Here is a 26,353-nt window from a genome sequence, read left to right as displayed (position 1 = left end):
ATATAAAGTGATGGATAGTGTCTCATGGTGTTCAATATTGATCAATAGCATTTTATTGGTGGTGGTGGTATTACTATTTTAAAGTGAGAGAAATAGCCAGAAGCAGGCTTCTAGTATAGATAAGAGAAAGGGTAGAATGCTTTTATGAGGAAAGGGAGTGGAGCATGTAGAAGGGGATTTGATTTTGAAGGAAGGGACGCTGATAGATCAGGAATGTAGCTTATATACACAACAATGCTGTTGTGTCCAGTAGAACTTCCTGTGAGGGTAGAGATATTCTATGTTTGTGCTGTTTCATATGGTAGCTGCTAACCACTTGTGTCTACGGAACACTTGAAAGGACAGTAGAACAACTAAGAAACTGAATTTTAAAATCTTTTATTTAGTCAGTTTATATTTAAACTGATTCATCTGTGGCTGGTGCTACATTATAACAGAGCAAATCTTGAGCAATGGTTCCCAAAATTGAATGGGCTTAGGGAAGACTCACTTAAGGCTATTATTAAAATGTAGATGTTCATGCTTTACCTCTGAAGTTGATTTGCATTAGACCTGAGGGTGAGGCCCAGGGTTCAGCGTTTTAAGGAAGCAAATTTGTGTTACATAGATTATCTGTCGATCACCCTCTGATCCTGCCTCTGTGCCAATCCCTGAGTCTCTTCCTGTCATTCTCTCTGTCTTTACCTATGAAGTGTCCCCTCTCCCCTTAAATTCTTTGCCACATTCAATGTTACCAGTGGTTTTGTCCCAACCACCCAGAAACAAAATCATGTCTAGGAAGCAGAGTTGCTTCTTTCATTCCCTTTGATGTCATTATTAAATGTGTTCTGATTTACAGTTCTATTATATTCACCTCTACATTAAATCTTTCTTACACTTTAAGAGATTCAAATCTTTCCTACAAATAGGATGACGAATTCTGATAGTTGTATCACTATATCTAGACTACATTTAGTAATGCCCATTGTTCGAACTTTGACACACATGTTCCAAAACGCTTCTGAAGAAGATAGAATTTTAGAAACAATGGGGACCTTTGAAGTTCCTCCACTTTTATTTTAGAGATAATAAACTTGATAACCAAAAGAGTCAAAGCCAAATTGCTCATCATTACTGTTTTCTTTTTTCCAACATATTTAATCTTTGGAGGCCAGGGGCACAATGGTCATGATCAAAGGTTAATGATGGGCACTCATTTTCCTGAAAAGGGTTCTGTGTCTGCAACTTCATGAGTATAGGGATTGTTTCTGTATCTTCCTGATGTAGTCGCAACACCTAGATATGTAGATGTAGCAGTTACTACGCTTTTGACTGGAAGGAAAAAATAATGCCCGTAAACCTGAAAATGGCTTACATAGTAAAGATAGCTAATTATTAACAAATTAAGGAGTCGGGAGAGGCAGTTGCAGCATTAGGTCAACAGGTCGATAATGCCATCAAGATTCCAAAATTTTCTGTCTTTGTCTCTATGATGCTCTGCATGTTGATTGTCCTTTCTTAATCTTGTAAACTCCTGATGACAAGATAGTTGTCACATACCCATACACATGTCCTCCAAAGACAGAAAAAAAGAAGGTGGGATACTTGGAGCTATGTCTTTATCAGGGAAGAAAATCTTTCACAGAAGCTCTCAGCAGATATTTGTATGTCTCATTGGCCAGGATTTTAATGCCTAATGGTTTTTAACTGCAGAAAAGGATTGTAAAGAAGGGACCAAAATTTCAGTCTCTAAGGTGGAAATCGTTTCCTGCCAGAAAGGAGGGAAGGTGAAGGAAAATGGCTGTCATCAGGGCAAACAATTTCTACCAAAGGAGAATGTGTACTTGCTATGGATAGATTAAAATGTTATAGGAATCTAGGAGATGATCATTAAGACTTTTCCATCTTGGAAATTAGGATAACAGACTTTTTACCCAGTGGTTGTCATCTTGGAAATTCTTCTCTTTCTCAGAGTGTGGGAGAAATAAAACAATCATCAGACAAGAGGAATAAGCAATAAGGCAGAGAAGGAGTCCTGAAGTTAAATAAAACAAGGCTCTAACAGTTTTACCAGAACAGAATTTGGGGAGGGAGTATAGAATAAATTCTTTATAGCTCTCAGTCTTATATTGAGCTGCCATTGAATAAGATAAACAGTCTACTAGTGTGTGATGCAGAGAAACACAGTGTGAATCAAAGCAGGAAATGTTATTGCTTTCCAAGGCAGTGGTTTGACTAGACTGAGAGTAGTATATCTGGTATTTGTCACTATTTCTTAGATGGGGTATAATTTCTCTTGAAAGGACTATTGCACTGAGTCACTTAATGATACCAAGCTTCCAAGATTTAAGATGTAAAGGAAGAATGTTAAAAGTTGTGCGTTTGTTTACTGGGAGGTAGAAGGGAGTTTAAATTCCTATTTAGCCTTTACAATTTCCGTCACTGGCAAAGACTATTCCCCTCTCTCATTTTTTCTCTTTATTCACTGCCAGTCCATATTCTGCTGCTACTTCCCCTGCTCACCATTTAGGTGCAGCGCTTTATGTGAGGCCACAAATAAAGCAAGGAATCAGTGCAGTTCTAAGAATCATTTATCAGAGGGAGATTTAAATGCATGTTTCTTACATGCCTAGAGGAAAAATGCAATAAATGCGTTCTGAGGCAGGGAGAGAAAGTTACGTGTTCTTAATAACTGGCATATTTATTATGACTTAAACAGGAAATTGCATATTTGCAGGTTGAAAACCACAGTTGGATAGAATGATCAGCTTTGTCCACAGGCAAAATTACAGCCAGGGCTATATGTGGCAGTTCCCCAGTAAAATTGGTAGAATAAGGCAGACCTGGGTTAATTCCTTGGTAACTGTGACAACTTGAGAAGGGTATGTGAGTGCTCTGAGCTCTCAATTTCCTCATTTGTAAAATAGGGATAATCATTGTATCCATCAACTTAGGTTATAATAATATTGAATGAGATAATTATTGTAGATTTTTGAGTGAAGATCTAATATACAGAAAGTGCTTAATACATATTAGCTATGATGCTGACAACGATAATGCCAACAAAATCCAAGCAAGTAGTCAGGAGATATTCAAACATATAAGAAAAAATGAGAAGTTCATGAATATACAAATTTAAAAAAAGAGTGAAATACATTAAAAATGAATTCTGAGATGCATAGATATTGAAAATTTGGCTTTGAAAGACAGAAAAACCAGCAGAATTGATCTGCGTTTTAGCTGGATCTACTGCCCCACATAAATAATGCTATGCTAGTCATACCTTAACCATTTGGCATTAGCAGTTAAGAGGATGGGCTATTTATTGACTCATGAATCCATGTGGCTTATACCAGTATCAATATTTAGTAGCCCTTTGACCTTGGGACAATTGTTTAAATTCTTGGTTATTAAGACTTTTTATGCAAATTAAGGACAATTATATTAGCTCTTCCATAGGGTTGCTTTTGAGGATTTCATGAATTTATTGTATAAAGCACTTAGAATAGTGTATGACAAATAGTAAGTATTAAAAAAAAAAAGGTAGACATTATTAGTGGTGGAAAGAAAGAAAATTCTATCATTTATAAAAGGAGAAATGACCTAGATCCACTTACCACATATATAGTTTGAAACCAACGTTCAACTCAGATCAGTAGGGAATAGAACATGATCTTATTCTGCATACATTAGGATTTAGTGCCAAGAATAATAGTGGCTAAAATAGAATGGAGGCTTTTTATTTTTCCTCTGATGGGGTGTAGTCCAGAACATTTCAGGAAGGAGAGAGCTCAAAAGGAGGAGAAAAGAACTTGCTGCTTCTCAAGCTTGGAGTAGAGAATCAGCTGTCATATGATACTTTTATTGAGACTTGACAACACATTTTAAGTGTAAGAATTGTTCGGAAAAGCTTTAATTCCTCATTAATTATTTTAAATATTGCAGAAATACACATCTTCTTCCTAAAGTGTTGGATACCTGATAACAGCTCTTTTTTCCAGAAATTCAAGTTGTACATTCACTTCTAAGTGTATTTGTTGTTTTATCTTCTGAGATTCTTCAAGAGCAGGAATGATGACACTGTAATAACTGAAGTATGCTGTATCTGGAAAATAAGTAACAACTGTCATTATTTTACCGCATTTGTTGTGTTATTTCTTAACTGTGGCATCCAGTGAAAGATGGTATTTTTATGAATTTAATGAGCACACTGATTCTGGATAATTTGAGACAAGAACTTAGACATTTTTCAAAATTGCTCACCAGCCCTTCTTTTTTATTGGGCCTAGTGTATAAGTAATGGAGACCCCAAAAGGAAAGAGCAACAATCAGTGCTTATAACTCTAGGAAGAGGGTTTGCAACAACGCTTTATTCTCTGGAATTCTATCCTACATCCTGTTAAAGGAGATATCTGCTATTCTTATAGAAAATATGAATTCTAAGCTTCTTACTGTCATTTGTAGGAATGCCGATGACAAAGTCATACAACTAGAAAGCATTGAAATATACTAGTTGGCCTAGGTGTGGAGATACGGTAGTTCTTTATCAGTCTCCTACTGCCCTCTAGCCACGTAGGACTATTAAATTTTTAAAAAAATTTTTTTAAAGATTTTATTTAATTGAGAGAGAGTGCACATGAGCAGGGAGGAAGGGCAGAGGGAGAAGTAGACTCCCTGCTGAGCAGGGACCCCCCCCAGATGCGGGGCTCGATCCCAGGACCCTGGGATCATGACCTGAGTCAAAGGCAGCCGCTTAACCAACTAAGCCACCTAGGCACCCCAGAACTACTAAATTTTTAATTAAATTAAATTAAAATTAAAATTTAGTTCTTCATATGCTCAAGTCACATTATAGTCACATGTGGCTAGTGGCTACCACACTGGAGTCCGGGTATAGAGCATTTATATAATTGCGGGAAGTTTTATTGATCAGTGCTATTGTAGACTTTCCTTGGGACCTTCCTACCCCCATACACATGCCACTTCCCATGTCTACCGTATCTTTGCACTGTCTCCTTTAGTCTTTAAGATGTTTTTGTTCATATTTAATGCAAGACAAATTTACACAGAGAAATCAACTTAATGCCCTTTCATCTCCTAATTTCATATTTGGAACCCTGTTAGAAAGGATGGATTTTGACATTCTTTATTCTTATAGGAGTTGTTGGTCTCCCTGCACTTATACTCTGTAGGGTCTCAGTTCTGGGCCTGCCTTCCATAGGAGCCACATATCTAGGGAAAGTCAGTTTTCTGTTGTTACTTGGCCCCTACCGTAATCATACTCTTAGGCTCTCCACACATCATGTGATTAACATGCACCTCTATAGGCAGAAATATCTTTTACCTACAAATCATGGTCACTTCGAAGCCTCACACCTCACTCCAATCTAAAACTCTTAGATGGCTTCCCATTTTTCTTAGAGTAAGACTGGTGATAACTAACATATATTGAGTGCTTTGCTTTGTGGCAGATGCTGTTCTTTTGATTTTATAGATGACCTCTTTGAATTCTTAAAACAATCTTATAAGGTACTGTCACCTCCCCTGACCCTGACACATGATATAGCTAAGGAAACTGAGACAGGGAGAGTTGAGATAACTTTCTCAAGATCATACTGTTTAGTCAATAAAGTGACACAGCTGGTATTGGAAACTGAGTAGACTGGTTCCAAAGAGTAAGCAATCAGATTTGTGGGTTCGGATTGCCTCACTTAGTGACTAGCATATGTAAGTCCTTGTACTTCAGTCCATGAGGTATCAGCCTCAGAAGAGATGGGAATTTAGGTTTTGCAGCTACCTTGTTGGGTGTGTGTGTGTTGGGGGGGGGAGACTAAACTTGATACAAACTTCAAATCTTGCTGTCTCCTTCCCTATATCATCTTTTGTTATTTAGCTTATTCAGGCATTAAATTATATAGGAATATAACAAGCCATATACATACTGTTATGTGTCATGCTCTCTTCAAGACACTGAGAAGTTTCAAAACTTACAAATTATAGATGCACATAATGTAATGGAATGCCAAATAATGGAATTCCAGTTGGTCATACCCTCAAATGACTGGGATTTTCTTAAACACTGCTGCATTTTGCATAAATAGAAATTGCATTGTATGACAAACGCTATTGCACAAAGCCTATTTCCTTTTAAATGTTATTCTCTAAGAATGCAGCAGCCTGGCATCATGCAGGCAAGAATAAAGCCCCCATTAACTACTGTGCCCAAAGTTTCATAGCTGTGGCATAACAAGCCTTGGAATTTATAGAACAATTATAGAATTATAGAACAATCAAAGCTTTATATAACTGCCACAAATGCTAGCTTCAGCACCACAGGTGGGATTTTAGGAAATGCTAGAACTACCATTGCACATGCTTTTAAAAATGTTTTATTGTTGAAGGAAAACAGGAAGATGGTGGCATAGTAGGAAGACCCTAGCCTTGTCTTGTCCCTCAAACACATCTAGATAAATATCAAATCATTTTGAACACCCAAGAAATTGATCTGAGGACTGACAGAACAAACTGCACAATAGAGGGAGAGAACAGGCCATATTTTGGAAGGTAGGAGGTGCAGAGATGTGATTTGGGGGAGAAAAGAATTGTGGGTGCTAAGGAGGAGAGGGGTCCCTGAGGAGAAGAGAGAGGCAAGAGAGAGAGAGAGGAGTGCACAGGGGATTGCACAAGGAAAACACTTCCTCAAAGCCATTGACTGGGGAAACAAGAGGGGCTGATTATTGTGCATTTTTACAACCAGCAGAGCTCAAAGTTTTAGAGGTCCCCCCCATGGCTGGTGTTGACCCCAGTGGGTACTGCAGTGCTCCTGTGGAGAAGGACGGCAGAAGCCCAGGAGCAGACAGTATGATCTGAGGATCACCTGGGATGCATTGAGAGAGACAGTTCCCCCTTCTTGGAGCATATCTGGGAGAGGTGGCATTGCCTCTCTAAGGATAAAAGAGCCAGCGGGCACCGTTATGCTTTCTCTCCTTCAGCATAGGTGCAGAGACACCTGCTGAGGGCAGCTAACCTGGACACTGGCTCTTTGCTGTGCTTTACTCCAAACTCCAAGCTCTTGCATGTTGGTATAACTGCCCTTCTGGGACAAACCTGTACCAGCCCAGCTTGGAGACACCCTCCCCTAGAGGACCAGCATGGGTCTGTGCCACACCAGGTCCCTAAAGTTTGGAGTTTTAAAACTCAGCCAGCCTGCCTGGGATAGAACACAGATGCACTGTGCTGCAGGATGGGCAGATGGCATGGACACAGATAGGGTGAAGTCAGGGATCAGAGAGACACCTGGGACACACAAAGGGAAGTTGTTTGCTCTTCTGGGAGGGCTTCTCAGAGAGTGGCAGGTGCGAACTCCCCTCTCTGGGAATGAGGGGGACAGCTGGTGTCATTTCCCTCCCTCACCCCTCACCATAACTTAACTTCAGTAAGCAACATAGCACCAATAATGGAGACCTAAACCACTTACACCAAGCCCTGCTGCCCTATGCTCTGCAGGTGCTTCTTTACTAAGTCAAGTGTGCCTGAGAACCAGAGCAGTGGGCCCCTCCCCCAGTAGATGAAGACAAACCCCCCTTAACACACCAACTCTACTGACCATAGAGTGCTGCAAAGCTTCAGCTCTCATGCAGATAGCATCAAGTCTCTTTTAACAAGCAGACCAGAGCACACCTAGTTAAAACTCACCATACTCTGGCCAGGGTCCAAACACTCCCCACTGCAGGCAAGGAGAAACTCTGCAGAGGACTGCAGTACCCACTGGGCTACCTGAGGGAAAGAGCATCCAAAACACAGCAGCAGAATGAACACAGCATACACCAGAAACACTTACTGAAGTGCCAGGCCCTGGACAGTATATGACCTCTTCTTAATAAAACCATTACTCTCAAGAGGAGGAAATATAACAGGCTTTCCTAACACATAGAAGGCAGCTAGACACCTAGACATAATGCCAAGATGGAGGGATTCATCCCAAAAGAAAGAACAAGAAAAGGTCATGGCTAGGGATCTAACTGTAACAGATATAAGTTATATGATTCCAAATTTAAAACAACAATCATAAGGGTACTAGCTGGGCTTGAGGAAAGCATAGAAGACACCAGGGAGTTCCTTACAACAGAGATAAAAGATGTAAAAACTAGTCAGACTGAAATAAAAAATACTATAACTGAGATGTGAGACCAATTGGATGTAATGACCACAAGGATAGAAGCAGCATAGGAATGAATACGTGATATAGAAGATAAAATTATGGAAAATAATGACGCTGAAAAGAGGGAAAGAAAAATATTGGATCACAAATGTAGACTTAGGTTACTCAGTGACTCCATAAAGCATAATAACATTCGTATCATAGGAGTCCCAGAAGAATGGGGGAAGAAAGAGGCAGAAGGTTTATTTGAGGAGGTTAGAGCTGAAAACTTCCCTAATCTGGGGAAGGAAACAGACATCCAAATCCAGGAGACACAGAGAACTCTTATCAAAATCAAAAGTCGGCCAACATCAAGAGGTATCATAGTAAAATTTGCAAAATATAGAGATAAGGAAAAAGTCCTAAAAGCAGCAAGAGAAAGGAAGTCCCTAACTTATAAGGGAACACAAGATTAGCAGAAGAACTCTCCAGAGAAACTTGACAGGTCAGAAGAGAGTGGGATGATATATTATATGTGCTGAATGAATCTGCAGCCAAGAACACTCTATCTGTCAAGGCTGTCATTCAGAATAGAAGGAGGGATAAAGAGTTTCCCAGACAAATAAAAAGTGAAGGACTTTGTGACCACTAAACCAGCCCACAAGAAATATTAAAGGAAACTCTTTGGGAAGGAAAAAACAAAAGTGACAAAGACTAGAAAGGACGGAGAAAATCTCCAGAAACAGTGACTTAACAAGTAATACAATGGCACTAAATTTGTATCTATCAGTAATCACTCTCAATGTAAACAGACTAAGTGCTCCAATCAAAAGACATAAGGTGTCAGAATGGATAAAAAAACAAAACAAAAAAAAACAACAACAAACAAGACCCATCTAAATGCTGCCTACAAGAAACTCTACCATCTGCAGATTGAAAGTGAGGGGATGGAGAACCATTTACCATGCTAATAGACATCAAAAGAAAGCTGGAGTAGCCATATTTATAAAAGAAAAACTAGATTTTAAGCCAAAGACTGTAACAGGAGATGAAGAAGGACACTATATCATAATAATGGGGTCTATCCAACAAGATCTAACAACTGTAAATATTTGTGGCCCCAACTTGGGAGCACCCAAATATATAAAAATTAATAACAAACATAAACTCATTGATAATAATACAATAATAGTAGGGGACATTAATACCACACTCACAGCAAGGGAGAGATCATCTAAGCAGAAAATCAACAAGGAAAAAATGGCTTTAAATGACGCACTGGACCAGATGGACTTAACAGATATATTCAGAACATGTCATCCTAAAGCAGCAGAATACACATTCTTTTTGAGTGCACATGGGGCATTCTCCAGAATAGGTCACATACTGGGTCACAAATCAGGTCCAAACCAGTACAAAAAGATTGAGATCATTCCACACATATTTTCTGACCACAATGCTATGAAACTTGAAGTCAACCATAAGAAAATTTTGGAAAGACCACAAATACAAGGAGGTTCAAGACCATCCTACTAACGAATGAATGGGTTAACCAGGAAATTAAAGAAGAAATTAAAAAATATATGGAAACAAATAAAAATACGATGGTCTAGAACCTTTGGGGTGCAGCAAAGGTGGTCCTAAGAGGAAAGTATACGGCAATACAAGCCTTTCTCAAGAAACAAGAAAGGTCTCAAATACACAACCTAACCTTACACCTAAAGGAGCTGGAGAAAGAACAGCAAATAAAGCCTAAACCCAGCAGGGGAAGAGAAATAATAAAGATTAGAGCAGAAATCAATGAAGTAGAAACCAAAAGAACAGTAGAACAGATCAACGAAACTAGGAGCTGCTTCTTTGAAAGAATTGATAAGATTGATAAACCCCTAGCCAGACTTATCAAAAAAGAAAAAAGAGAAAGGACCCAAATATATAAAATCATGAATGAGAGAGGAGAGATCACAACCAACACCAAAGTAATACAATTATAAGAGAATATTAGAAAAATATGCCAACATATTGGGTAATCTGGAAGAAATGGATAAATTCTTAGAAACATATAAACTACCAAAACTGAATCAGGAAGAAATAGAAAATTTGAATGACCAATAGCCAGCAAAGAAATTAAATCAGTAATCAAAAATCTCCCAGTAAACAAATGTCCAGGGCCATGTGGCTTCCCAGAGGAATTCTATCAAACATTTAAAGAAGAGTTAATACCTATTCTTCTCAAACTATTAAAAAAAAAAAAAAGAAATGGAAGGAAAGCTTACAAACTCATTCTATGAGGCCAGCATTACCTTGATTCCAAAACCAGACAAAGACCCCACTAAAAGAATTACAGGCCATTATCTCTGATGAAGATGGATGCAGAAATTCTCAACAAAATACTAGCAAATCAAATACAACAGTACATTAAAATAATCATTCCCCACAATCATGTGGGATTTATTCCTGGGCTGCAAGGTGGTTCAATATTCACAAATCAATCAGTGTGGTACACCACATTAATAAAAGAAAGGATAAGAACCATATGATCCTTTCACTAGATGCAGAAAAAGCATTTGACAAAGTACAGCATCCATTCTTGATAAAAACCCTCAACAAAGTAGGGGTAGAGGTAACATACCTCAACATCATAAAAGCCATATTCAGAAGATGCACAGCCAGTATAATCCTCAATGGGAAAAAACAGAGCTTTTCCTCTACAGTCAGGAACAATACAGGGATGTCCACTCCCACTCTCACCACTGTTACTTAACATAGTACTACAAGTCCTAGCCTCAGCCATCAGACAACAAAAAGAAATAAAAGGCATTGAAATCAAGGAAGAAATCAAACTTTCACTAATCACAGATGACATGATACTCTATGTAGAAAACTCAAAAGACTCCATCAAAAAAATTGCTAGAACTGATACACGAATTCATTGAAGTCACAGGATACAAAATCAATTTCTATACACCACTAATGAAGCAGCAGAAATAGAAATCAAGGAATTGATCCCATTTATAATTGCACTAGGAATAAACCTAACCAAAGAGGTAAAAGATCTGTACTCTGAAAACTACAGAACACTTATGAAAGAAATTGAAGAGGACACAAAGAAATGGAAAGACATTCCATGCTCATGGATTGGAAAAACAAATACTGTTAAAATGTCTATACTACCCAAAGCAATATACACATTTAATGCAATCCCTATGAAAATACCACCAGCATTTTTCATGGAGCTGCAACAAACAATCCTAAAATTTTTATGGAACCATAAAAGACCCCGAATAGCCAAAGCAATCCTGAAAAAGAAAAAACAAAACTGAAGGCATCACAATTCTGGATTTCAAGTTATATTACAAAGCTGTAGTCATCAAGACAGTATGGTCCTGGCACAAAAAGAGACAGAAAGAAAATGAAACAGAATAGAGAACCCAAAAATGGACCCACAGCTGTATGGTCAACTAATCTTCCACAAAGCAGGAAAGAATATCCAATGGAAAAAAGACAGTCTATTCAACAAATGGTGTTGGGAAAACTGGACCACTTTGTTACGCCATACACAAAAAATTCAAAATGGATGAAAGACCTAAATGTGAGACAGGAAACAATCAAAATCGTAGAGAACACAGACAACCTCTTTGACCTTGGCCACAGCAACTTCTTCAAGGCAAGGGAAATAAATGCAAAAATGAACTATTGGGACTTCACCAAGATAGAAAACTTCTGCATAGAAAGGGAAACAATCAGCAAAACTAAAAGGCATCCTATGGAATGAGAGAAGATATTTGCAAATGACATAGTAAATAAAGTGTTAGTATCCAAAATCTATAACGTCAAATTCAACACCCCAAAAATAAGTAATCCAGTTAAGAAATGGGAGAACAGATGAATAGATATTTTTCTAAAGAAGACATCTAGATGGCTAACAAACACATGAAAAGATGTTCAACATCACTCATCATCAGGGAAATACAAATCAAAACCACATTCAGATACCACCTCACACCTGTCAGAATGGCTAAAATTAACAAGTCAGGAAACAACAGATGTTGGCAAGGATGTGGAAAAAGGGGAACCATCTTACACTGTTGGTGGGAATGCAAACTGGTGCAGCCACTCTGGAAAACAGTATGGAGGTTCTTCGAAAAGTTAAAAATAGAACTACTCTACAATCCAGCAATTGTGCTACTAGGTATTTATCCAAAGGATACAAAAATACTGATTGAAAGGGACACATGCACCCTGATGTTTATAGCAGGATTATCAACAACAGTCAAATTATGGAAAGATTCCAAATGTCTATCAACTGATGAATGGATAAAGAAATTGTGGTATGTATATAGATCTATGTATGTATATCTATATCTATATACCTATCTATATCTATATCTATATCTATCTATCTATCTATCTATCTATCTATCTATCTATCTATCTATCTAAATATATTCTACTCCTGTGTAACATTTAAAACGATTTAAGCATCTATACATCTAAAAAGTGCTTAAAACTTGCCAGTTGCTTTAACTGATTATACCATTCACTCCTTATAATAATCCTCATTTGAGAGATGGGAAAATAGAGGCACAGTGTGGCTGTTCCTCAAGGTGAAAAAGCAGGTAGATAGTGGAACAAAATACTGAATTCTACCTTTGTTGACCGGCAAGCATGTGCTTTTAATACAATTCTATTCTGGTGCCTTCCAGTGGGTCTCCTTTGCCCATTCCCCTTCCTTTTTGGAGTTGATATGGTGTAGTAAAAGAATGCCATGAATCTTGGCATTAAGGTGGTCTAGTTTAGAATTAAGATTCTGGAAAAGTAATTTTTATCTTATGGGCTCCCCCACCCATTGTAATTTAAGTTAATTACCCTAATTTTTAAGAAAATTGTTGGAGAATAAAATAAGACACCCAGTGGATAGGCAAAAAGTGCAGTTCTTAGGTTCCTACCCTCCTTCTCTGCAGGGGTGATCCCCTCATGCAATTTCTTTTCTGCTTTGATTAATAGCATTCTGTTTCTACTTCATTCTTCAGTGTTTTCTTCTCTCCTGTCACTACCATCCCTTCTCCTACCTCTCTCTCTTTCCACCTCTTATTAATGGAATTTAGGGGAAAAAAAGTCCTAAAATGTCTACTTCAGATCAGGTGCTAGCCCTGTCATTTAATTGAATTGAATAGACTTATGCAGCATTTTAACCTTGAGTCTGCTTCTTGATCTATAAAACTCAATAGGTATTCTCAAAGATCCTTCCCAGCATTTCCATTTTATAATGTTGATGATATTTCTTTCAGACACTCTAGGCGTTAATAAAATTTATTCTACAGATTCTATCCTAATGTTCCCACATATCCATGACATTGGTACCTTACGTTAATTTTCTAATTTTTTATCTAGAATGGCAAGTCATTAAACATTTGAAATGGAATTAAACATCTTGCTCCATCACATTTCAGTTCTCCATCTGGCTTTTGCAATTGGAATTTACTGGCAAATGCAATTTTGAGCTTTGGGGGGCTGTGTGTGAGCAAGAAATACTGATGCCATCAGCCCACATGTCTGTACAACCCTGAACTTTGTGGTCTCTATCATTTTCTCAGGAACAGATGGTAAAGAAAATAATCCTGAAATGCTCCCATCATGGTGGAGGAAGGGGAGGAAGAGAAAGAGAGAGATTGATTGATTGATTTAGAACTATGCAATGCATTTGTGCCTTTATAGCCTTGAAAAAAAAAGCATTTCATAACAAGATAGATAATCTTTGCCTTTTGAAGGAAGCACAGTGACTGCTTATAAAAGAGTACTTGAAGACTCAGAAATGGTTGGGAAATAACTTATTTACAGTTAAGGGGTATGAAGGAGGGAACTGGAGGTACCACTGTGGGAGACATGAAAAAAAAGCCCATTCATCAGTTATTCTGGTTACCCACAAATCTATACTCCAGAGACATTGATTCTCTTTCATAACTTAAGTCAACTCTGGGAATGACCTAGACTGTATAGCACATACAATGAGATAGGCCATGAGTGAGTGCCTAAGTTCCAAAAATTCAAAATATAAAATAGTAAAAGGACATGGTCAAATTTCCTAGTTACTTGATGGGAAACAATCCAACAATTGTGATTAGTGGCAGAAAGTTGGGCTTTTTGGACCACTCTTGCTGTGTAATTGACTACCCCCCAAATAGGTGGTTTAAAACAACAATTATTTTTCTTGCTCATGAGTCTGTAAGTTGCCTGGTGGTTCACAGGCAACTAGTGTGGACATGGTTGGGTGGCTGTGCTTCAAACTGTGGGGACAGCTGAGCCCGGCTCCCCCCTGCTCTGCATATTTTACATCCTCCATGGAATATCAGGTTAGCCAGAGCATGTTCTTATTCTAGCAATGGCAGAAGTCCAAGAAAAAAAAAAAAAAAGATGTAATTAGTAAGACCTCTCACCGTCTGGGCTTATAAATGGCACATAGTCAGGTCTACCCATATCTTATCAACCAGAGTAGCCACATGGTTTTCTAGTGATCAACTGCTGTAAAACAAGTTAAGCCAAAACTCTCTGGTGTAAAACAACTAGTTTGTTGTTTTGTCAGATTCTTTTGGCTAAGTATTTGGAAAAGGCACAGTAGGAATGGTTCTGCTCTATCCTATGATGTCTGGTCCTCACCTGAGATGTTTGAAATGGATAATGCCTTGACTAGTTGGGCTAGAGAATCCCCTTCCAAGACGACTTCTTCACTCATATGTCTGGTCTGGGTATGGACAGCTGGAGAACAGAATCAGCTGGGACTGTCGAACAGAGTGCCTAAAGCCTTCTCACATGGTAACTCAGGATTTTTTAAACAAGTGTTTCAGAAAATCAGGTAGGAGTTGACTTCTACTGACACAGCCTCAGAAGCTACCCATTGTACCTTATGTTATTTTTATTAGCTACAAACTAATCACTAAGGCTGGTTCAGATTTTAGGGGAAAGGAATTAGCCGTGCCTCTTGATGAGAGGAGGGTCAAAGATTTAATTTTTTTTTAATTTGAATATTGTTGACACATAGTGTTACATTAGTGTATGGTGTACAACACATGGTGATTCAATTGCCCTATAAGTTGTACTATGCTCACCACAAGTGTAGCTACCATCTGTCACCATACGTTGCTATTACAATATCATTGACTATATTCCCCATGCTGTGCCTCTTATTCTTGTGATTTATTCATTTTATGCTGGAAGCCTGTATCTCCACTCCCTTCACCCATTTTTCCCTCCTCCAATCCTCTTCCCATGGCAACCATCAGCTTGTTCTCTGTATTTATGTCTGATTTTGCTTTTTGTTTTATTTATTAGTTTTTTTTTAGATTCCACGTACGAGTGAAATTATATGGTCTTTGTATTTCTCAGTCTTACTTATTTCACTTAGCATAATACCCTCTAGGTACATCCATGTTGTCACAAATGGCAAGAGCTCATCCTTTTTATGTCTATCTAATATTCCTCTGTGTGTATGTGTGTGCTTCCTTATCCATTCATCCATCAATTGACACTTAGTCAAAGATTTGTGTGTCTTTTAAACCATTATGCATAGCTAAGTCCAAACTTAAGTTGCAGAAAACTACACTTTTCCTCTAGTAAAAGAGATTATAAAATCATATGATATAAGCCATGGACACAGGGAGGTGAAAGGAACCAGGGCTAATAACTTAACATCCACAAGGAATAGGTGAAAACTGAAGGATGGACATGGAATGGTATCCAGGTGACTAGTTTTTTCACATATAGTGGGTACGAAAAAAATAATATGGTCCTCAAGGAAAGGGATACCTCAAGGTCAGTTTATGGTTTTAAAATTAAAGCAATAAAAACTGGTGTCCAAGTTCTTGCAAGTGTAGTGCTAGGCAGAACACCTGAGAAAGAAGCCTACTCATGAGGATTAAGCTTAGATGGTATAATTGGTGCCATCAAGTACCAAATCCAAGAGAACAAGATTGAAACAAGGTCTTATTTCCCCAGTGGAGCTAAACTTACACTATATCTCTGACCTAATACAGCTGAACTCAGGAGCTGGAGTTTCTAGATCAATACATGGAAGTTGTTAATAATTCTAGCAAGGAAGATACGGAAGAACAGAAGCCAATACTCTAATAAACATTTCTAGAAATGTTTGAATAGTTGAGATACCAAGTGGAGGTTTGTTCATTGAATTTCAGTGTTATTGATTAGAATATCTGGCACTAGACTAGTTTATCAAATTATCTTTCACAGTATTTCAGATAGTGGAGTCTGCTAGAACCCATTTTATTGTCCAAAAGTTATCTACTCTATAAAAAAGTAAAAGATGAAAATACTCAATGATATTTTTATCTCTTTTGAAAAAATATCAGTTATTTATTGATTTAAACATGTATTTTCCCCTCAAACTAATAAATTTTCTTCACAAATGGAGTACTCTGAATCAGATTTAGTAGTAGTAATAAGAAAATTGGACTATCAAGGGAGGGTTGGGATCCTACAGATACAGAAGCCAAAAATGCCAAGATTTTATGAACACACACTAAAGTAAGAGTTTTTTTAAGGCTTTCTTGCCAAAGCTCAAGGATATAAAAATGGGTTATGACTATTTCACTCAAGAGTCATTTTTTTTTTTTCATGACACAAGCAGGTCAGACATTGACAGAGATTAGCTGTGCAATCAATGTTTTTGGTTGGAATTTCCAAAACAAACAGAATGAATAGTTAATGCATATAAAGGTACATCTGTTTAATAATAATAACCTTTGTTCTAAATTAATAATTTAAAAATCTTGAGTATCCTTGTAAGATTTGTGGAGATATATATTTATCTCTATAAATATATCTACATTTTCTGTAAGATGATCAGGAGGGTTCCTTCTATCCATTAGGAGTCCTAAGTTGATTACCAGGGACCTTGAGGAAGAATTTGCCCTAACACCAATGTCTTGGTTCTCTGAAGCACAGAGAACTGAAACAGATCATTGTTTTTTCTGCCTGGAATTTTAGTCTTTTCCTGGTATTCTGTTGATTTAAATGCTGCTAAATACTGAAGGTGCAATTCAAATACCCATTGCTCCTAGAAGTGGTTTTTGATCTCCAAAGATGGAAATGATGTAGTGCCTTTATTTTGAACAACCATGGAATTTTCATTATGCTTGTTCATGACACTTGGCACTTTTCAGCTTTAACTGAGTTTATTGACAAGCTTTTCCTACCACATATAATTAAACTTTCTGTTTCCCATAGAACTCATTCCATGAGCTTATACATGGGAGGTGATAAATAAATTATTGAAAACGAATTTTAATTAATTCATATATCCATCACTTCTTCTGATGAACAAAGCATTATATACATTCATCTGCTTGTATCTTCAATGCATACATAGAAATATAAAATATATGCTTAAGATCTAAACATTTTACTGTATGTAGTTTCTGTTAAAGTAAATAAATAGTAGGTAAGATATTAAGCCAGTGTCTGTCTCTTAAAGACATATTAGCCATAGTATTTTAAAACTGCCTTAGAGATCTCTGAGTCTCATTTGTGCTGCTTCTTGATATACAAAAGAAATGTAACCTAGGAAAATAGACATGACATATAGAGATACAGCAATAACTTGCTGTCTCAGAGCTGCATTACTTGGTTCCTCCATATCAATTGTGTAATTGGCAGATTTTTCTTATCTTCCAAGGAGATCTTTCCAAAATACAAGCATCACCAAATTACCATCTCCTCATGACATTCAGTGTAACATTTCTGTTCCATAGTATGACAGGTATGGTCGCCAAGCTTTCAGTCACAATTTCTGCTCCTCAGTTGCCCCGTATTCTCCCACACCTCCCTTTTCTGATTTTTATGTTTTATTCTCCTCACCTTTTACAACTCAGATCTAGTAACATCTTTTTTGAAGCCTTCTATGGGCACTTCTACACATTATTCTTTTACAAAAGCCTTTCTTTCTCAAGGATCCAAGAGTACCAATGACATCATAGTGCTACCAAAAGTATTAGATGAAGTAATGGTTTCAAGTAATCGATATAGCACTGATACCTGATAGGTACCAAATATTGATAACTATTTCTTTTTAATCATTACCAAGTACATACTCTGTTACTCACTTATAAAAGTCACCTCTTGGGGCGCCTGGGTGGCTCAGTTGGTTAAGTATCTGCCTTCGGCTCAGGTTATGATCTCAGGGTCCTGGATCGAGCCCCATGTCGGGCTCTCTGCTCAGCGGGGAGTCTGCTTCTCTCTCTCTCTCTCAAATAAATAAATAAAATCTTCGGAAAAAAGTATCCTCTAATTGCTCATCTGTTATGCCTGTAAACCTTAATTTTATCAAAAATGAAGCTGTCTTTAGCAAGTTTGCAAAATATGAATAAAAGTGATGATTAGTTACAAGGTAATACTTACAATGTTGTTTTACTTGTTTTGAAAATTCTCATATGTTTTTGGTTGAGATTTTATATTTGAAGAAGCTTCTATACACAAACTGTATCTTGGTTCAGGTATAACACTTCGTATAATTTAAGGAACCTCTGATTATAAATCTTTTACCTTGATAAATAATGTATATTGGTTACAATTGCAAGCATAGTCTTTTCTCCAGGGAGAGCAACAACTAAGTTATTTAAGACAAAATACAAGTAGAAGGATATTGTTATTGCTTCTAGCATCCTTTCAAGAAATTTTTTTTTGCAGTATGGTAAATGCTTCTTACATTTCTGAACCAGGTATTGAGAATTTTATTCCAGTGGAATCTGGGAGTCTGTTTATGGTGTATGTACATCAATGTTCAAAATACTGCAATTCAGATGCTTTGGAGAGGATGGAGCATGGTGATTAAGGATAAGGGCCTGGAGTTAGACAGCCTGGCTTTTAATCACAGTTCTCTGCTGAGTGTTTGACCTTGGTGAGGTTACTTAATTTATGCTTCAGTATGCCTGTGTATAAAATAATAATAATAATGCTAGTCTTAGCTAGTCTTAGCATAATGCTAGCTTAATAATGCTAGTCTTAGCATCTTTGCTAGTCTTATAGCATCTTTATGGGAATTGAAGAAGCTTTTGTGGCTCTGTACCATATACCACAGTTCTTCTCACACAGTAGGCACTCAGTTAGCCCTAATCATTATTTTTAGTATATAATGATAATAATGGACTCCCTGTCATGGTCCTGAGACAGAGCCATATATCATCTGATCATTAGGTATCTGATAACACCCAGACCACTACCCCTCTCTATTTGATCCTTTTTAAAACTTCTTCTACCCCCAGTATGGAGGTTCCTCAAAAAGTTGAAAATAGAGCTACCATATGATCCAGCAATTGCACTACTGGGTATTTACCCCAAAGATACAAAAGTAGGGACCCGAAAGGGTACGTGCACCCCGATGTTTATAGCAGCAATGTCCACAATAGCCAAACTGTGGAAAGAGCCAAGATGTCCATCAACAGATGAATGGATAAAGAAGATGTGGTATATATATACAATGGAATATTATGCAGCCATCAAAAGGAATGAGATCTTGCCATTTGCAACGACGTGGATGGAACTGGAGGGTATTATGCTGAGCGAAATAAGTCAAACAGAGAAAGACATGTATCATATGACCTCACTGATATGAGGAATTCTTAATCTCAGGAAACAAACTGGGGGTTGCTGGAGTGGGGGGTGGGGTGGGAGGGATGGGGTGACTGGGTGATGGACACTGGGGAGGGTGTGTGCTCTGGTGAGTGCTGTGAATTGTGCAAGACTGTTGAATCATAGATCTGTACCTCTGAAACAAATAATGCAATATATGTTAAGAAAGAAAAAAAGAAGAAGAATGTAGCAGGAGGGGAAGAAGGAAGGGGGGGAAATCGGAGGGGGAGAAGAACCATGAGAGACGATGGACTCTGAAAAACAAACTGAGGGTTCTAGAGGGGAGGGGGGTGGGAGGATGGGTTAGCCTGGTGATGGGTATTGAGGAGGGCACGTTCTGCATGGAGCACTGGGTGTTATGCACAAACAATGAATCATGGAACACTATATCTAAAACTAATGATGTAATGTATGGGGATTAACATAACAATAAAAAAATTAAAAAAAAAACAAAAAACCAAACTTCTTCTACCCCATCCCATTTCCTTGCAGTCTTTGCTTCTCTCAAATCATCGATATATGGGGTATATATAAAATATACAAGTATCTAGGGGTGCCAGGGTGGTTCAGTTGGTTAAGCTTTCGACTCTTGATCTTAGCTCAGGTCTTGATCTGAGGGCCATGAGTTCAAGCCCCACATTGGGCTCCACACTGGGCTTGGAGCCTACTTAAAAAAATATACCTCTGTGTGTGTGTGTGTGTGTGTGTGTGTGTGTGTGTGTGTGTGTGTGTACACACACACAAGTATCTAAAAAGAGTTTAGACTTCATACTCATCAGGTCCCTTTTATCCCTAAGATTTTATAATAGAGAACAGGGAATGTAGATTCCCATAAACAAAGGCAAGATTTTTGTGTTTTTTAAAAAATTATATTTTCTTATTTATAGCAAAAAAGACTTCCATGTAGAGACATTGAGACTTAAATAGTTACAAGCATGTGCATACCATTTTAGAAGAAGCCCAGATTTCTTCATGCATTTGCCTACAAGCTGTTTGTTTTCTTCTCTCTCTTCCAGCTGGAAGTCACTCATCATCCCTTTCAGAAGGAATTGTCAGCATAAACAATGCAGATTACAAAATAAGAAAATCCAAAACAAGAGCACGTGCACAAACCTCCCAGGTAAATATGTTTCACAACTAAATCTTTTCCTTTGTAGCTTTCTGTGTACCCAAAAAGTGACTTTTACCTGTGGTTCTGAAGCGTTCTGAATCTGTGTCATGTGAAAGCAGGCCATTTGTGGCAAAGTAGAACTCACTGGCATGATTTCTGGTCCCTCGGGACTACCTGATGTATTTATTATTCAGAGCTATTCAAGGAGGGGAATGTTATACCTGAGCTAAGTTCCTTGACCACTAGAGCATATGAGCTGACATACAAAGTGAGGAAATACAAAAACGGAAATGAGAGATAGAGTGAGTCTGTCATAAAGTCTTAAGTTTCTGGAGGATGCATGGGGTTCTAAAAATAAGATTATGGCTCTACTCTCAAGAAGCCTGTGCTAAATCTGAGAATGAAACCAAGCAACAAGAATACCCAGAGAAGAATTTGATGAGGCTAGCTAGGCCTATAGGATGCACGGTAAAAGCTAACGTGATCCAGCTAGTATGCTAAAATCCAATCAGTAATGACAGCTGATATGTATAGAACAGTTACTGTGTGCCAGGAGCCTTTTCATTTTATCCCAATAACACCCCAGCAAGGAAATTACAACTTGTATCCCTTCCTTGTAGACAGGGAAACTCATGCACAGAGAAATTAAATAAGTGCCCAAGTTCACACAAATTCTACAGAATGGAGATAAGCCATCTCTCCAGCTGTGTTGTCTCTAGAAGCTGCATTCTTACTGGTGATACATTCTTTTTCACTGGGAGGAAGAAGAGAAAGTGGAGAGGAAAGTGGAGAGGAGAAAAGCAAGCCTGAGTTTATGTTCTCCATCTATCTAGCAGTCACACGTAAGGAGATATATATTATATATCACAAAAAGCAACATAATTCTCACCAGCCAAATAGAGAAGTTAAATTACGGAATAAAATTTTGTCAACACATAATTGTTTGAAGGCTGAGAATAGTTATGGAAGCATGAAAAGAAGCTGGGCCACTGTCATGCTGAGCAGTAGGCCGTGGAAGGATGGTACAAAAGAGGTAATCTCTTCTTTGCTTCTCACTTTTCTGGACCAGGTGTTGGGAAATAGGCCTTCAAAATTTTGATCAGTATATATGACCAAATGGATAATCCTCACTTTAAGAACAACTATTTCTTCAGACACAATTCCATAGCTAGGTCAATTTCCTCTACCATATACATTCATAGCATCTTTACCCTTTTTACTTATCATAGCTATCATTCCTTTGTGTAACTTTCTCATTAATTGCCTCCCAGATTAGACTCTTAAATTTTCTAAGGGTGGGGACTACTTCAGTTGCTTTTAGCTCAACATTAAGTCTCCTGTATATTGATGCATAGTAACTATGCAGTAAGTATCCCTTCCATAGGTTAAAAGGACAGGTTTGATTTTCTGATTTCCAAGTGTAGAGCTTATTAGAAAGAACACTAGTAGACTCTATCATATTTTCAATGATGAGGAAAGATGGCTGACAGGAAGGAAAAAGACAGACAAACCAGAAGAAAACTAACATAAGAATGAAAAGAACAGGGGCGCCTGGGTGGCTCAGTCGTTAAGCGTCTGCCTTCAGCTCAGGTCATGATCCCAGGGTCCTGGGATCAAGCCCCACATCGGGCTCCTTGCTCCGCGGGAAGCCTGCTTCTCCCTCTCCCACTCCCCCTGCTTGTGTTCCCTCTCTCAGTGTGTCTCCCTCTGTCAAAAAATAAATAAAAGCTTAAAAAAAAAAAAAAAAAAAGAATGAAAAGAACAAAAAAATAGAAACCAAACAGGAATGTTGGACTAAAGCCATGAGCCATCTAGTTAAAGGAATGAATGGCAAGGTGTGATTCACTAGTCCGCACTTCATCAATTTCATATCTGCCTGTTTGTGTATCACGAATAGTGGTAAGACTGATGTCCAGTCCTGCTATTTTGACATAGTGATAACAGCTCTTCAGCACGTTGTCTATAAAATGTTTAAATTTGACTGTTAATTGATATTCACCTGGGTATATGTAAGCTTACAGATATTATGTATAGACTATCACACATATGAATGATTCTGAAACATAGCTCTTAGGAACTGAGTTCTTATAACCCCAGTTCTGTGGTGTGAAGGCAGTGTAGCCCTTGGGCCTGTGTTTTCTAGGAACTGAGTTCTTATAACCCCAGTTCCGTGGTGTGAAGGCAGTGTAGCCCTTGGGCCTGTGTTTTCTAGGCCTCTGTCAAGTGGGGATAACAAGTTAGTAGGGTAGTGGTGAGAATTTAATTATCTTGTGTATACGTAGCACTAAAAATGAACATATGATGAGAGCTCAATAAGGGGTATAAGCTTTTCAAGTTATAGTGCTGATTGCTCTTGTGTTTTAAGATTGTTTTTGATATTATTGCTTTGGTTGTTAGTATTTAGTAGACCAACAACATCGGCTTTGAAATCAAAATAAAAATTTAAATCTTTTAATCTCTTTCTGAGCTTGAATCTTAACATCTGTGAAATAAGAATGTTGACCTTACAAGATTGTTGTGAGAAATAAATGAGCTTTTGTATATGAACTAATTAGCCTGGTGCCTGTCACAATGGAAGCACACACACATTTTTATGTTTGTATTTGTTTGTCTTTATATTCATAAAAATATTATGTTAATAACAGTATATATGTAGTAAGTAAAATAAAGTATATTCTTTTAAATAATGTACTTTTGCTAGATTCTTGGGCTTTTCTTTTCTCTGCAATATTTTGGTTGTTCATTCTGTTTGTTTTCATGGGTGCCTAATGGGCATAATAACTATACAGGAAAACAAACAGACCTCAGAAACTTACCCTTGATGTATATTTTATATTCGAAAATAGACAGAAAAAAACTATTTTATTGTCTTCTGTCTGTCTGCTTCTGTCTCTATAGAGTCAAATGCTATTCTTTTAGAAAACAAAACATATCATTGAATGATTGTCCAAAACAAATGGCTTTCTTTGAGCATTAATTGGGAACATTGCTGGCAAGAAAATTCCAACATCAAAATGGCCTACAGTCAGAGACATTTCTTTATTTGTTCCCCTGTTCAGCTGTTCAAGATATGGCCTGTCTGATGCATTTGTATAGAGTTTGTTAGGAAAATTTTTTTTTACATTGAGCTAGTGGCCCTTTAGGCAGAGGAGTGTGGCCGATAAACAATATTCTATTGGCAGAGTATAAGTCATTTCTCATGACATGAACATCTACTATGAATTAAGCACAATGTTAACCCTATAAATATGAAGTTTATGTGATTTGTGCACATAAGGAATTTTTAATAAAATGGAAAAGACTGGTATTAACAAATAGAGACAATAGAGGCAGGGAGCTCAAGAATAAATAAATTGGTATTATACAATTAAGAGAACATAATATTTCTTGGGGATAGGCAGTCTGTTTCTGGAGAAGTTGACTTCTGAGCTGGACTTTGAATATATCAGTATTGTGTTTTAGGTGTACAAAGTGGAAGAAGGACATTGAATGGATGAGAAATATCATGTACAAAAATTCAAAACCTACATGAAATGACATGCTAGGTTTAGACAACTATAAATATTATCAATTGCTCAATTTTAGAGTGTTAGGGTAAGAAGAGAAATAGAAGGAATTAAGACTAAAACAAAAATCAGAAACTTGAAATGTCTTTGTTTAAGCTGTGGTGACTACAAGTCAAGAATAATATTTAAGCAACATTTGCATATGGGTTTATTGTAGTTGTTGTTTCTTACAAAAAGTTATCTGTTTTTTAGAAACAGTTTTATTGAGTTTTTCACATAAATAGGAAAAACAACCTGAAAATTCATAGGGAGACACAAAGGACCCTGAATAGCCAAAGCAACCTTGATCAAGAAGAACAAAGCTAGATGCACCACACTTTCTGACTTCAAATTATATTATAAAGCTACAGGCTACAGTAATCGAAACGGCATGGTACTGGCATAAAAACAGATAAATAGACCAATGGAACAGAATAGAAAATCCAGAATAAACCTAGGCATTTATAGTCAACTGATCCTCAACAAGTAAAACACACAATGCAGAACAGATAGTCTTTTCAACAGATGGTGTTAGGAAAATTAGATATCCATATGCAAAAAAATGAAATTGGACCTGTCTCAACATCAAATACAACTTAAAATGGATTAAAGGATTAAGCATAAGACTTGAAACCATAAAACTCCTCATGGGGGGTGGGAAACACAGGGAAAATCTTCTTAACATTGGTTTTGGCAATAATTTCTTAGATATGACACTAAAAGCACAAGCAACAAAAGCAAAAAGAGACAAGTAGGATTACATTAAAGTAAAAAGCTGCTGCAGAGAAAGAAAACAACACAATGAAAAGGCAACCTCTGGATTGGGAACAAGTATTTGTAAACCACGTATCCAATAAGGGATTCATATCCAAACTATATAAGGAATTCATACAACTCAACACCACAAATACAAATAATCTGATTAAAAATGGGCAAAGTACTTAAACAGACACTTTCAAAATGAGAAGTTCAAATGGCTAGTGGATACATGAAAAAGTGCTGAACATTTCTAATCATCAGGGAAATGAAAATCAAAACCACAGTGAGATAGCACTTCACATCTGTTAGGATGACTATTATCAAAAAGACGAAAAATACTAGTGGTGGGGAGGAGCTAGAGAAGGGGATCTCTCGTACTGCAGAAAACCGTATGGAGATTCCTCAAAAAATGAAAAATAGAACTACTATATGATCTAGTAATCCCACTTCTGGGTGCATATCCAAAAGGAACTGAAATCAAGATGATAGAGAGGTATTTGCACTCCCACATTCATCAGAACATTATTCATAACAGCCAAGATGTGGAAATAACCTAAATGTCCTTTAACAGATGAGTGGATATAGAAAATGTGGTATTATATACAAAGGAATGTTATTCAGTCCTAAAAAGGAGGGCAATACTGTATTTGTGATAACATGGATGGATCTAGAGGGCATTAATACGAAGTGAAATAAATCAGAGAAAGACAAATACTGTATGATTCCTCTTGAATGTAGAATCTTTAAAAAAAACAAACTCATAGAAACAGAGAACAGATTGATGTTGCCTAGGGCTTAGGAGAGGGGAAATGGGGTAATGTTGGCCAAAGGGTACAAAGTTTTAGTTGGGCAAGATTTAGTTCTAGAGATCTCACGTACAGCACATACAGCATGTAACAATAGTTACGAAAACTGTGTTTTATACATGGAATCTGCCAAGAGGATAGATCTTAAGTTAAATATCACACACACACACACACACACACACACAAACACACAATCACACAAACACAGAAAACTATGGATATGTTAATTGACTTGATTATAGAGATCCTTTCATAATTGATGTGTAAGTCATACAGTTTTATTGGTGTTCAGATTTTTGGTTTTTGTTTTGTTCTTTTGCTTGTTTTCATTGAGCTAGGAATGAAAACTGAAGCTTTTTGAAAAATTTCCTCCAGG

General features: G+C 37.3%; 1 pseudogene across 1 annotated transcript in view; it reads left to right on the top strand.

The window, feature by feature from the left end:
* The window catches only part of LOC118530257 (small ribosomal subunit protein uS19 pseudogene), a 266,142-nt pseudogene that overhangs the window by 227,252 nt on the left and 12,537 nt on the right, over positions 1 to 26,353 (top strand). Inside the window, exon 3 of the transcript XR_013444140.1 lies at positions 20,773 to 20,876. The product of XR_013444140.1 is annotated as a small ribosomal subunit protein uS19 pseudogene (transcript). The remainder of the gene's footprint in view (positions 1 to 20,772; positions 20,877 to 26,353) is intronic.

The sequence above is a fragment of the Halichoerus grypus genome, chromosome 15 (assembly GCF_964656455.1).
Source record: "Halichoerus grypus chromosome 15, mHalGry1.hap1.1, whole genome shotgun sequence".
NCBI lineage: Eukaryota > Metazoa > Chordata > Mammalia > Carnivora > Phocidae > Halichoerus > Halichoerus grypus.
This window is presented reverse-complemented; position numbering and strand designations above follow the sequence as displayed.